Source organism: Marmota monax, unplaced genomic scaffold, assembly GCF_021218885.2.
Source record: "Marmota monax isolate L192 unplaced genomic scaffold, Marmota_monax_Labrador192_F-V1.1 WCK01_AAM20220418_F8-fsc00136, whole genome shotgun sequence".
In the NCBI taxonomy this organism is placed as follows: Eukaryota; Metazoa; Chordata; class Mammalia; order Rodentia; family Sciuridae; genus Marmota; species Marmota monax.
This window is the reverse complement of record NW_026693905.1, coordinates 2,614,171-2,628,663: the sequence shown is the minus strand read 5'-3', so window position 1 is coordinate 2,628,663 and position 14,493 is coordinate 2,614,171. Positions and strand designations below refer to the sequence as shown.

The 14,493-nt window shown below is 31.9% G+C and overlaps 1 protein-coding gene across 7 annotated transcripts in view; it reads right to left on the bottom strand.

The window, feature by feature from the left end:
• The window catches only part of Erbb4 (erb-b2 receptor tyrosine kinase 4), a 1,059,983-nt gene that overhangs the window by 474,180 nt on the left and 571,310 nt on the right, over positions 1-14,493 (bottom strand). The window lies entirely within an intron of this gene.

The window sequence follows — 14,493 nt, the reverse complement described above, 5'->3', positions numbered from 1 at the left end:
AGAGGGTGGAGCGGGGGAGAGAAAAGAATGTGACTGCACAGTTCACTTGTAATTTACTCATTTACTCTTTTCCTCTTTCTCTTGGCAGGATATTTCAAAAGAAAGCCAAGTGTTTTAAAACATAAAAAATAAATAAATAAATAAAAGAAAACCAAAAGAGTTTCTTGCAAGACAGACCCTAGAGCAGTCTGAAAACATCAAATAAAACCCCTCCAGCATGTTCTCCCCAAGTGATGCCTTTGTACCTTCATTTCAGCCTGTGGGCACATTTCCCATGACACACAAAAGGTTCAGTGCCGTGTTGATAGATATAAGCACATATGGATCACGCTTTTGCCATTCTACTGAGTCACATATAATGGTCTGTAGAATTAATTTTATTTAAAAATGAATTCTCCAACATTAAATATCATTTCAGATTATCAATAGAAAACTGGAATTACAACAGGTTGATGGTCTTAGATACACATCAGTGACACACAACCTGCTTGGTTATGCATAATAGTTACAAAGTAGGCACACATAAATATACGTGGGGATCTGTGCATTTACGTATACATATGTATCTATACACACATATACCCTTATAGGTAAATATGTATGTGCACTTATATTCTTTTTCTATTATCTCTTTATGAGTCTATTTTACTACAAGTCTCTTTAATCTTATTTGTCTTTTGCTTAGTGTCTGTGGGTGTTTTGTTTTTTTTAATAGGAAACTGTTTCCTAACAAAAAGAGTAATGTTGTATACATTATAACTTTTAAGTCACAGAATTCAAGTAGTTGCAGCAAAATATAAATATAATTGTTCAATATTGTTTTCATGCTATATAAGCAAGATAATCATGGTCATTATTTTATTTCAGAAAACAACTGGTCTTAAATTCAAAAATGTGAGAAACTAAGCAATTCTTAGATTTTACAGTGATTCTAAATAATTAGAGTCTAATCTCTCAATTACCTTACTTATGAAATTAAAGAACATGTACAAACATGAATTATGCTTAAAGACACAAGAAATGCCATGAAGATGTCTTTCCTTAGCCTTCATCTTTGGTGTAAGGATTCTAATTTTAGAAACCAGCTCCTAGGCTTTGTGCGGTTACTGAGTCTGGAAACCAAGTTGACTCTCTGCAGGTGTCTCACATATCTACTGTTTTGACAGCTCATGGCTCATTTCTTTTTCACACATTGAAGGAGAACCCCAGCAGAGTGAGCTACCAAAAGCACTGTCAGCACTAGCCTGCCCTTTCTTTAAAAGTTCAAGTTCCCAAGCAAATAAAAAGTGGATGCTTTAATTATTCTTAAAAAGCCCTCAGAAAATACCTATTAAATTAGATCTTAGCCATTTAAAATAAGTCCTCAAAATTTCTAATACAAGTTCAGCAAATAGGATGGAGTGAGAAATATACATTGCATTGTGTCTGCTCTTAGAATCAGGAACAAAATACCTAGGCATTTACATCTCATTCCTTCTTGTATAGTAGAGACTTAAAGGAAGCAATGATTAATGAATTTCAAATAGAGTATAAAAGTAATCTCTGTATAAAAAAAGAATCAATAAAACAGATTCTTTGCTGAATTGGTAGCTCTACCCAGCAGGGACCTTTGAATACTGTGAGAGGAACTAAGAAATTAAGAAATGAACAACAATGAATAGGATTTTCTTGGCACCACTGGAAGTCTTGGCTTAAACTCGGTATTTAAAACCAACTAAATTAGTTTTGTTGCTTAACACATGTTATTTTTTTCTCCCTAAAAGTCAGTCATCCAAAGTTGTTGGGTTTTTTTCTTCTTTTTCTTAAGTGTTAGTAGGAGAATAAAACAATTTATTGAAAGAACAGTAGTCTACCTTTGATGACACTTTGCTGAATGTAAATGTTAGATTATTAGTATGGCATGTTGTCATCCCTATGCCAGGAAGTATGTATGCAATGAAAAATTAAACCTGAACAGTGGTCCCTAGATATGCATGAGGAGTTGCATTTTTTATTAAGTGTTTGAACTTCAGTTCCCAAGTGCTCAGAAAGCAAAAATACAATGCCATTCCTTGTTGAATTGGAAGGGGTGATGTCATGTCCTCATTTATTCTAAAGAAGGAATCTGAGCAGTAAGAAAATATGAGTCACATTTTGCCTCTGAACTTTTCCAGGAAAACAGGTAGCATAGGGTATTTTGTTTGCTTGCTTGTGGTTTTTTTTTTTTTTTTTGTGTGTGTGTGTGTGTGTGTGTGTGTGTGTTACTAGGGATTCAACCCAGGGTCTTGTACATGCCATAGCTACATCCCAAGCATGAAAACGTGTTGCTTTTAATTTTGAAAGAAGGTCTTACTAAATTGCTAAGTCTGGCTGCTCAAACTTGTAATCCTTCTGCCTCAATCTCCCCAGTTGCTGGGATTACATGTGTGTAGTACACAGCAAATATTATTAAGTAATAAAAGAAAAAAAGAAAAAAAATCTTTCATCTCTGAATCAAAAACAGTGTCAGATGTATTTGGTGATTTATGTAAATTTACAAGTAAATTGAGAATATGAATCTAGCAATTTAGACTTACTAGTAATTTTTGACTCAGCTAAAATTAACACAATTTTGCCAAAAAAGAATCAATATCTAAGACTCTGTGGTTGTTTTACATGTTTTCATGGAAGAAGTGATAATCAAACAACTATAAGTGGACATAATTAGAATTGCCTCTACTTATACAAATATTGTAGATATTTATGGATTTTTAGCTGTTTGTCTTGTATCTTAATAATCGTATACATTATTTTTTCCAAAGGATTTTTTCTAGTTTACAGGCTAATTGGCTTAGTCATTTGCAATTATAATTAAAAATATTTTTGAAAAGAAAGCCCTTTGGGGACATCATTCTGTGTTTATCTTTATATGCAATTAAGAAATATACTGCAGTTTAGAACTTCACTCTATTATTTTGAGGATTATAGTGTGCTTATTTCTTCTTTAAAAATTTAAGATTATGTGATTCAAAAAGAAATGGATTAAAATGTAAATGAGTGGAAAAAATATATTACATCTCTTCTTGATTTCAATTTCAATTAAACATTAAAATTGATATGAAAATGGTCCAGAAAATACTGTTGTATTAATTATTATTTCAATATTTCATATTTCATGATCAGCCAAATGTATTAGAAGATATTAATGCTTATAATAATACTGTAAAATACATAAAACAATGGTGTGGCTACTTCAATTACACACCAATGATCTTCAATAAAATCACAAAGGATTTGATAACCTATACTGTGACCTCTAAGGTATTTATTTTACAAAAGTGATAATTAGATTTTCTAATTTTTAAGAGGCACTTGAGCCAAGACACCAATTCTTGATTCACCCTTTTTCCCTGAGCACCAAAGACCAGAATTTGAAGTATGATACAATTTTAATTACTAAGATTTGTCATTATGACATGTAATTTCTAAGTACATGGAATGACAATGTAATGCATAGATGTGAAGCTCAGCCACACATTCAGTATGTGAACTGATACCAGTGACACGGGCTGCTTCCCTCCTTCATTTCATTCTCTCCCTGCGCTGTATCAAAGATACACCTATAGGTCTGACACGTCCCATTTTTTTTTTTTTTTGCAAAACATAATAAAGAGTTCTCCAAATAAAACTAGAAAGCCCATATTAAATTTGATAATATTTCATAGATATTTGATGACATGAGATTACAATTGGGTCCCAGATGAGTTTGTAGTGATTTACACACATTTTTATATTATTTAATTTACTTCCCATTGGTGAATAATGCAAACCTACTCACATATGAATGGGCATTCATTTAAAAAAAAAAAAAAACTTTTCAAGGTTACCTTCCATTTTCTGGTTCTTGAATTGAATCATGTTTAGAATTTAGTTGAAAAACAATATCTTTTGTAAAGTACTGTCCTCTCTGTAACTCAATTTCGAAATGAGAGGGATTAGAAAATCTCTAAGTTCCCTCTGGATATTGCATTCTATGATTCCCTCCAGCTTCACTTTTTTTTTCAACTTTGATTTTTACAAGGAATTGATTAAGACATTTATCATTCTTTAATCCAAAAATATGTATTATATATTTTAAAGAGTCTAATCTTACTTGGTTTATGGGTATGAAACTTTTGTTTTAATAAATAAAATGAGAGCTCAAAATAATATGACATGTGTTTACCTTTAGGACATACAAAAATTCTGGAACTAATTAGAGAGTTTCTAATCCTAAAGGAATTACAAGCCCTTTAAGAATTTTAATCTCTTTTATCTTCTTATAAAAAATAACACCCCAAATATTATTTTTTCCAAAAGAAATTGATGATGAAAATTAATAAAACTTGAAGAGATACTTCTTAAAATTCTTCTGTACATTTATTCACAAACAAATGTATGTGTTTTTAAGAGTCAAAAATTACCCATTACTGCTGCAGCTACAGAAGAAAAGAAGATCTATTTTATTTCAAATAGAAGGCAGATAACTTAGCCTATCCTTTTTCACTCAGACATTTCAAAATGGTATCTATTTTTTTTTTTTTTACTGCTATCAAAGAAGAGATAAATTCAGGTAGTATGCTTGTCCTTATTTAAAAACTAAGGAAATGTGTGGCTACTTTCATGATTGAAGTATAAAATAAACTGAGTATAGAATCATCATCTCTACTATTTCTCTGTAATGAGAAATATATGATTTTAAAGTAATTAATAAGAATAACTTCACAGAATAGAGATCTTCTCCATTCTGCCATTTTTGTTATATTAGTTCCTCTTTCTTCTACCTTATCCATATAAAAAGACCAAAATAAAATTAAAAGAATAATAGAATTTGTAGAAGATTCTACTGCTTGAGCAACAAAATGGTATTATCAAATATAATTATTTATCCATCTCTTTGTATTCCAGTGTTAATAAAGGAAAAGCTATGAAGTCAATGTCCAATTAGGACATTTTGTTTTATTTTGTTCTTATACTCTGTTATTCTACTACCAGTATCTATAGGAACAAGCCTAAAAAACCCAATCAAATGTTTTTCAATATCATTAAAAATAATTTAATATTTTTATATAATCAACATATCTTTTAGAATCATTTAATTTAATCATTTAATAAAAAAGAAACATTATACAGAAGTGGTAACACCTGGACCATATGAATTATTTCATGCATCCTCAACTCATTGGCACATAGCAGAGAATGATAAAAGTTTACACTATATGATATCTTTCCTTACCAAAATTTTTATCACATGGCAATAACAGGAAAATCTGGTATTTTACTACCTGGCTTCATAGTGTTCCCTGTGGTATGATGCTTAATATTTTAAAACCATAGTTTATGGAGTTCTTATCAGGATGAATGGAGATAGTAACTGTAAACAATTTCTGCAAAGTAAATGCTTATTAATTATGAATGCTATCATAATTAACATGTATATATGTATATGGTATATATTATATAACATAAATGTATACATATGTATATATATGTATACGTGCATGTGTGTATATATATACATATATGTGTGTGTGTGTGTATATATATATATATATATATATATATATATATATATATATACAAAATCTCTCCTAAATGCTATTATGTCATAGAGAAACTTTCTTTATGGATTTATTGTGCTAAAAATAAAATTTTGTTAAAATTAAAGGTGCAAACCCTTAAAGTATTCTGGCTACAGGAATAATGGTAAAGCCTAATAAAATCTAAAATTTACAGTTGAATTCTTGTATCACAAAATACATGATTCTACCCAATATCATCCAATTGAACATTAAAATTAAAAAATTAGAAAATTTGAGATGCTATTAAAATTACAGATTATTCTGTTTTGTGAATAGTTGGTAGAATATGCTGAGGCTGCCATTTTAAAATTTAAAATTTGAATTCCTTTATCTTACATAAAATCTTTGGCTTCTATGCTATAATTTTTATCATATTCCTCAAAACCACAAAATTAAACCTTTCATTGGCATCACAGAGCAAATGAAACTGGATAAATTGAATGACCTTAGATAAAAGCAAAGGTTATATATCACTATTTTTCTTTATTTTTGCCTGTAAATATTCTTCAGAATTTTTATAATTTTTATAATACAATAACCCAAACAGTTTGATTTGATTTATAGTAAAATAAGAGCTGGAATATGTAAAATATAGTGGATAGAGGAATCACAAATACTAAGGGGAAGAAAGGGAAGATATTATGAAAGTTGGAGTAACAGAAAAGTATTGTGTTGAACTTCCAGTGATATTTTGTAATAGTCCTTAGACCCAGGTGATGTGTATTATTAAGAGAGGAAAGTTTAAGGGAAATGCCTATTGAAACTGATTTTTTCTACCTTTGAACTATATTCCCATCTCGTTTGCCAACAGGATTAATAAACTAGCTAAATTCAGGGGAAAATAATGATTAAAATTTTCTGGATGGTAACATTTATTATAGCCAAAGGTGTTGGGCCATAAAAATTCTCAATTATCTATTCCTTGACAAATATACATAAATGGGAAATTCCATCCATAATTAAAAAAATTGATCGTCTTTATTGCAACCTGTTTCATTAATTTCTAAGTTGTATAGTTTTTAATTGTAATTGTGGTAATTATGCTAAAGATTTTAGGAAAACCATAAGAGGTTTTTTGAATCTCTGATGTCTTGAAATATTACTATATTGCTTCTAAAATACATACTTTTTCACATTACTGTCTTTAAAATACTAACTCATAATCTTTTACATTTATGTTGGGGTTTTTACTTTTTAGTGTGACCTACAAATGACAATAAAATATTGTTTCTTACAGCTATTGCTGACTTAGATCTGAAGAAATAAGATGGATAGCTATTTGAGGAAACATTTTCTAGAAGGGCTTCTTTTATATCACCTTGTTTGTTATTAAGGAAATATTATGTTATGAAAAACATGAATCAAGAAATCCTAAAGACATGGAGAATATGCCAGAAATATCTCTTAACAGATTGTTCAAATAATTTCTCTGTTATAACAATAATTATAATCTCCTAGGGCTTCTTGAATGACATTATATGACAAATAGACTTTGGGACTTATTTCTAACTAGATATTCATACTCTAGAAACTGAAAATAAAAGTAAAATTCTCATTTTTAAAGAGATACTTCTGGCCAAAAAACAACCAACTCATAACAACTCGCAGCTTAAATCACATTCAGAATCAATGCATGCCACCCAGAGCCTTGCAATATAAAATATGGTTAGAACTAAATCATAAATGATACATTGTTTTATTTTATAATTTGATGATGTAAGCTTAACAGGCTTCAAAAATTTTAAAATAGTAACCATTCTATTATTTGTACAAAAAGCATACCACTTAATACTCCATACGTAATTTATAATCCAATATTCATAATTATTGTTATACTCATGTGAAGATGAGAAAACTGAGGCTTAGAAAGTTGAATATCTTGGCAGCCATTATGAAGTCAAATAACAAGTGCTGGCAAGGATGTGGGGAAAAGGGTACACTTGTTCATTGCTGGTGGGACTGCAAATTGGTGTGGCCAATTTGGAAAGCAGTATGGAGATTCCTTGGAAAGCTGGGAATGGAACCACCATTTGACCCAGCTATCCCCCTTCTTGAACTATTCCCTAAAGACCATAAAAGAGCGTAATATAGGGATACTGCTACATCGATGTTCATAGCAGCACAATTCACAATAGCTAGACTGTGGAACCAACCTAGATGCCCTTCAATAGATGAATGGATAAAAAAAAATGTGGCATTTATACACAATGGAGTATTACTCAGCACTAAAAAATGACAAAATCATAGAATTTACAGGGAAATGGATGGCATTAGAGCAGATTATGCTAAGTGAAGCTAGCCAATCCCTAAAAAACAAATGCCAAATGTCATCTTTGATATAAGGAGAGCAACTAAGAACAGAGCAGGGAGGAAGAGCATGAGAAGAAGATTAACATTAAACAGGGATGAGAGGTGGGAGGGAAAGGGAGAGAGAAGGGAAATTGCATGGAAATGGAAGGAGACCCTCATCGTATACAAAATTACATATAAGAGGAAGTGAGGGGAAAGTGGAAAAAAAAACAAGGGAGAGAAATGAATACAGTAGATGGGGTAGAGAGAGAAGATGGGAGGGGAGGGGAGAGGAGGGGGGATAGTAGAGGATAGGAAAGGCAGCAGAATACAACAGACACTAGTATGGCAGTATGTAAAAACGTGGATGTGTAACCGATGTGATTCTGCAATCTATATACGGGGGAAAATTGGGAGTTCATAACCCACTTGAATCAAATGTATGAAATGTGATATGTCAAGAGCTTTGTAATGTTTTGAACAACTAATAATAAAATAAAATAAAATAAAATAAATTTTAAAAAAAGAAAGTTGAATATCTTGCCTCAGATCAGGATTTGATCCAGAGCCAGTACTCTGACTCCTTATGTTGTTCTGCTTCTAACACCTTCCCTACTGCCTTGGGTTCAGTAAACCATGCTGTCCCTGTAGTATGAACCTATCTAGTACTATGGGTATTAGCCACCACACATGGCTATTTAAATTAGTTAAAATTACACAGAATTAAAACACTGTTTCATCAGTCAGACCAACCTCATCTCAGTTGCCACATTTGGCTATTGGCTACTCTACTGTGTAGTAAGTGAAAATGTCCATCATCACAGAAAGTTCCACTAGACAGTGCTGGTGTAGAGCTAAAAGAGATGAAAATGGAGGTTCCTAGCCCCCAGACATGCATGACTATGTAAATACTCATAACAATTGGGGAAGATATTTTCACAGTGCTTTCACATTGCAGCTGAAGAGTAAATATTTGTCAGAAATGTAATATTTGCTGAGAGAAGACAGGAATGTAGAGATAATTTAGAATAGCTCATATCTCAGCACAATGTCTTGAATATACAAGTAGAACAAAACAAAGCTAAGAAACATTTGAATTGACATCACTTTCCAAAAGAGTCTTAAACCTTTACCAGTAACATTAAATCAACTAAAAATGTTTGAGAGTAATGGCTAACAGTTTAGTATCCTTGATTTTTAAGAAGCCATACTTGGATAGCAGTGGTTATAGAACGAGTTCATAAATCTGTTATTTTTTAAGCAAATCTAGTATTTGTAATAGTATTGTTTTATGTATTAGCTTATATTTTACTATCAATTTACCATCTATCATATTTTCAAATATTTCACAAATATCACAATTTAAGAACATGATTTTCAAAATAGTACTTAATACCCTGCACTTAAGTTTGGATTGTTTACATTTGGAACCAATTTAATTTGTAACCAGTTTCACTCACTATAGTATTGCAAGTAGAAACTGTTTTAAACATTTCTTGGGAATGACACAATGGAAATAAATGGAAAACAGGTCTAGATTTTAGCACAAGAACTATCTTATTAGTCACAAGACCTTAGGCCAGGTTTCCTTAGATGTAAAATTACAACAAAGATATTTGCAAGGTCAGCATTACATGGCTGTTTATAAAGAAAAGGAATCTGAAAGCATTTTGTAAAGTATAAAATTCATAACAACATGAGATGTTATATTTAATTTAGCCTTTGATAAATAATTGGAAGAGAACAAGAAGTAGTCTCATTTCTGAAGTCTGACTAACCAGGGGCTTTTTTTCCCCTCTAACTAAAGTAGAAGATATTTATCGATTTAGTAATAGAGACCTGGCAAAAATTCCAGGCAGTCTTCATTCTGTCTAAAATACAGATTCAGTTTTTATATTTTATATTTAAGTATTATTCATACTGTTTCATTCTTCTTTCATCAAATCAGAATGTGCAAGGATCTAATGAATCTGGTCCCAACATTGCTATTCCTCCCTTGGTGACTTTTACTGGATGCTAGAAATTTGTTAGTTCTAATTTATAGCTCAGTGTCTTCAAGTCAGAAAAAACTAATGCCTTGGGATGAGGATGAACACACAGAATTTTGATATATTTACTGATTTCCTCAGAGATAAATTGCAGAGCCATAGTGATAAACAGTGATAACTAATAATTTTCTTATATTGCAGTTGGAATTCTGAGATGCAAAGGTTCTCCTCCATTTTCTAAGCACTATAAGCTAACAAGCAGGCTTTCTCAATAAATGGACTGTGATAAGGGAGTGGGTTGACCTTAAAATTTTTCTTTCCTCAGACTATATATTCTTCTTCTCTTAGGAAAAGGAACGTGTAGATCTTACTATATCCTGGGAACATGAAATAATAATTACAAGGTTTATAATAATCACAAAGATCCCAAGTAAGGAATTGTCTTAAGAGACTCCCATAACATTAGGCTTCCATAATTTCCCGCCCCCCTGCGGACTACTATAGGTGTTTAATGGAATATCCTTCTGAGAGTCAGGCTCTTCAGAATCCCTGGGTGGGACAGAGGTCAAGGGGGATGTGTAGTACAGCCTGAGTAGAAGACCTCAGTTATCACAACTGAAAATGAAAATTGATCCCAAAGTAGAGGATGAATTTGCTCTTTGGAACCGCCCCCCAAATACCCCCAACCCAAGGTTTATTTCTCCATGTAGTCTCTTTTCTACAGTAGATAGAGAAATTCTCATTCCTTCCTTCATTCAGTTCCATACAATACTCATCAGTTCCATGAAGTTGAGAAGTGCCAGAAAAACTTGCTGAAATGGCCGTGATAACTCTTTGATCGATCGCATAATTGTAAAATTTCCTCTTTAACAAAAATATGTTTCTGCCTTATCTACAGACACAAATACACCATCCTGATTTTTCTTTTGCTAACCAATATACACTGTCTCACATGACAAGTCAACAGTATTAAAAAGAAAAAAAAAGAAACACTAATTAAAATATGATTTCTGGAAATTATGTACCCAATCTAAAAACTGACTTCTAAATAAAAAAGTGCCACTCTTTTCACCTATTTTGTGTGATCATACAATATTCACTATAAATTGGTTTTCATCAAATCATTTTCCAAGTAATCTCTCCTTAAGCTTGGAGAATTCTTGGGATTTTTTTCCTCAAATATCACAACATGCCAAGTAGTTCTTCTAATGCAAATAGAATGTCAAACATTCTATCTAACAACAATCCCTGAACTAACCTGGCTGAACCCATTCAAACAGTACTAAGACCTTTTACAAAGCCATTGAAGAATGCTTAGCAACTTCAGCATCAGAAAAAAGAACTCAGAATGAATGAATCTTTTGTCTAGGTCAAGACAATGTCAGGGGCAATGAAGAGTGAAAGTAATGATGGAGATTTGAAATGAAGGGCTGGGGCAAGGAGGGAGGAGAGGAGGGCTATGAGGTAGTCAAGGCAGCACAGTGGATGAAGACCAGCCTCAGGCTTCTCACTGCCAGAGAAGCAGATCTTATACAGAAAGTAATTTCAAAATACCATTAGAAGAGGCAGTAAAAATTGGAGCATCTTTTTGTCTAAACAAGTCACATCTAAAAACTCCAATGAAGCAATAGAGAGTATATTTGAATATGTAGAAACAAGCATGATAGTTTCATCCAAGTGTTGACACAAAGGAAAGCTAAAAAACAAAATAGACATAATGAGAGAGAACTAAGATTTCTGAGCATCATCTATGTGACAGGTGCTGTAGGTGACAGTTCCCTACTTCATTTCTCTACTGCCTGTTACAACACTGTGACAGAATTTTTCTTCAGAAATTTCAAGATAAAATAAATCTTGAGCATCAGAGTTACCCACACTGTAAGTGACAGACCACACTTTTAGACAGAAAATTTTCTGATACCATATCCTTGTTGTTTGACATACAATGAATTGCAGGTGCCTTGTCCATTTTGATATTAGATTACATATTTGACCATTACAGAATGATGTCAAGGAAGTTTGATGACCTTATATATTAAAAGGTGCTGAATTATTTTAATGACTATTCTAATCATGCATATTTGAAGGCAGGCAGTCAAGTATAGTATTCAGATCTTATATCTTTCAAAGTTTATAACATTCAGATGTTGTATCTCCTAGACATGAGAAATTTATTTTTTTATTTTAGTTTTTGTCTACCTGATTCCAGCAAGCTTAATATATCATTTATATTATTATTCAGGGCTCCCCCAAATAACTTCAACTATTTACTTTTTGTTTAAAATTTGCATTTGTCCACATCTTAAATAATGATATACTTGAGATGATCCAGTACACATTTACCCAATTGGAATTTCCCAAAACATTAAACAAATACAAAAACACATGAATGTGTTGATCTAAAATTATGTAGAATATTTAGCTAATTTTTGGAAGGTGCAAAAAAATTGTGTCATCCTAAATTTTACTACTCAAAAGAGACATTCTCCTAATTTATAAAGGTAAAACTTGGTATGATAAATATACCTATACATGTATTAAATTTATACCTAGGTTATTATAAATGGGATATTAAGAAATAGATAAGAATTTAGGTAACTCAAAAATTCTTCCATATATAAAATATAACATACATGAATTTAAATGATATTATTTAGCATTAGTAATAGATGAAGTAATTTTATAAATTATAGAAGAGAGAAAATAGTGGCTTTTATGTCCTATAAAATGAATCTCCTTTTAGAGTTTGGCCAGACTGAGGACTAAATGAGTAGAAGTTTATAGACTTAAGGTGGAAATTTAATATAAAGCATTGATTTAGATTTTAAGTTGGAATGTTTGATTAAGAAGGACATGATAAAATAATCAGAAGACATCATCCTTGGGAGTGACTAATTAGAACCACACCTACTTGCAAGGGAACTTCATAGAGGCATTATGTGTTCCTCTCTAGTTCTGGACTAGTTGAACTAGTAGAGCTATAGTAGGAACACTCCTAGTAGCCTAAAGGTAGAGATGGTTATGTCCATAGGGGACACACTGACAAACATATACCTTCCTTCTGGGGACACCTAGTGTTAATGGAAACCTAGAAAATGGCAGGACAAGTTCCTCATTCTCTTTTAGAATAGTGGTCTATTTTTATTCTAGAAACCTACCTCTTCTCCACTCTACCTCACCTCACCTCACCTGTAATGGACCAGGGGAAGGTCAGTGGCAGCAGCAAAACAAGTTGTTATTTTGTTTTGTTTCACCAGAAAAAAAAAATTGAGTATCCTTGTAAAGTAAATGTAAAAGCATATCTAAATAAGATAGTTTATTATGTCTTTAGTACATGGAATAGCACTTGGTGAACATCAAGCTCATTAATAGTAATGTTAAACAGGGGAGTTAATTTACATATGTCTAAAGAGCATTCAACTGTCATCCACTGTAAATGGCAGCCCTCTCCTTAACTGCACATCTACTTTCTACAAAGATAAAAGAGAGTATGCTGGAAGCAAGTATGCTATTCTAAAGATATTCTGCTCTAATGCCAACAGAGCAAAACAATTTTAGGAGAAATACAAACTATAACCACACACATACATATACACGCAAAACTCTGAAATCCTGATCTCAAAATTATTTGTTACAATACTCTACCTACTTCTCATCTTCACAGCTACTACTTGTTATTTATCTTGCTGCGAGTGTTTAAAAATAAAATCATTCAGCTTGAATGATTATTGTCTGTGTAATGGTTTATTAGTACACTAAGTTGATATTGGGCAAAATGATGATACAAATGTATATTATAGCATCTCCAACACCTCTTGAGTCATTTTATACATGTTTCCTTCCAGGTTCTCAATGTGCCATTCTTCTGACACCAATCTAGGGTATATTTCTTGCCATTCAAATAAAAGCATGCCTATTCCACTCCTTTCTCTCTACAAAATGAAAAATAAATGAAAATTATTTGTATCCAGTAAGTATAAAGAGGTTAACTAGATATTGTTCTACCATTTTGGTAACATAATTTTAATTAGAATAATGTTTCTCACTCAAACATTAGTGATCAGAATTTCTAGATGGATATTTAAAACACCCATTGCTGGGTCCTATTCCCAGACCTATCATTCAGTAGATTTCATGCAAAGGCCAAGAATTTACATTTCTAACAAGTTCCCAGATGATGCTCTTTCTTTAAGAATGAGCTAAAACATTTAATACATTGTGGTACATTAGTTCAGTCAGATATCTTAATAATAAGCAGAGTTTTTACTTAGTGTGCAATTAGGTCAAGTCCATTAGTCCTAAACTTATATGACATAAAAAAAAATTTAAATATTTTTTTGAAATATTCTAAGAAAAAATTACTGATAGCATTTAATGAGCTACGAATAAGAAAAATAGAAATTGAACAAATTAGCTAAGTTTTCAAAAATAAGGTGATTGTGCAAACCATGAAAGAATAGTTGAACTAGATATAATGGCTTGGGTATTCCTGAGCTCTGACAAGACTGAGAGCTGTGGTGTTATTGCACAGATTTGATGATATGGTCTACTGTTCATCTGCGACCACCCAAAAACATTCTTAAACCTGCTTCATATCTGGGTTTTCAGTCACTGAGCATTTCCTTAGAGTGCACTTC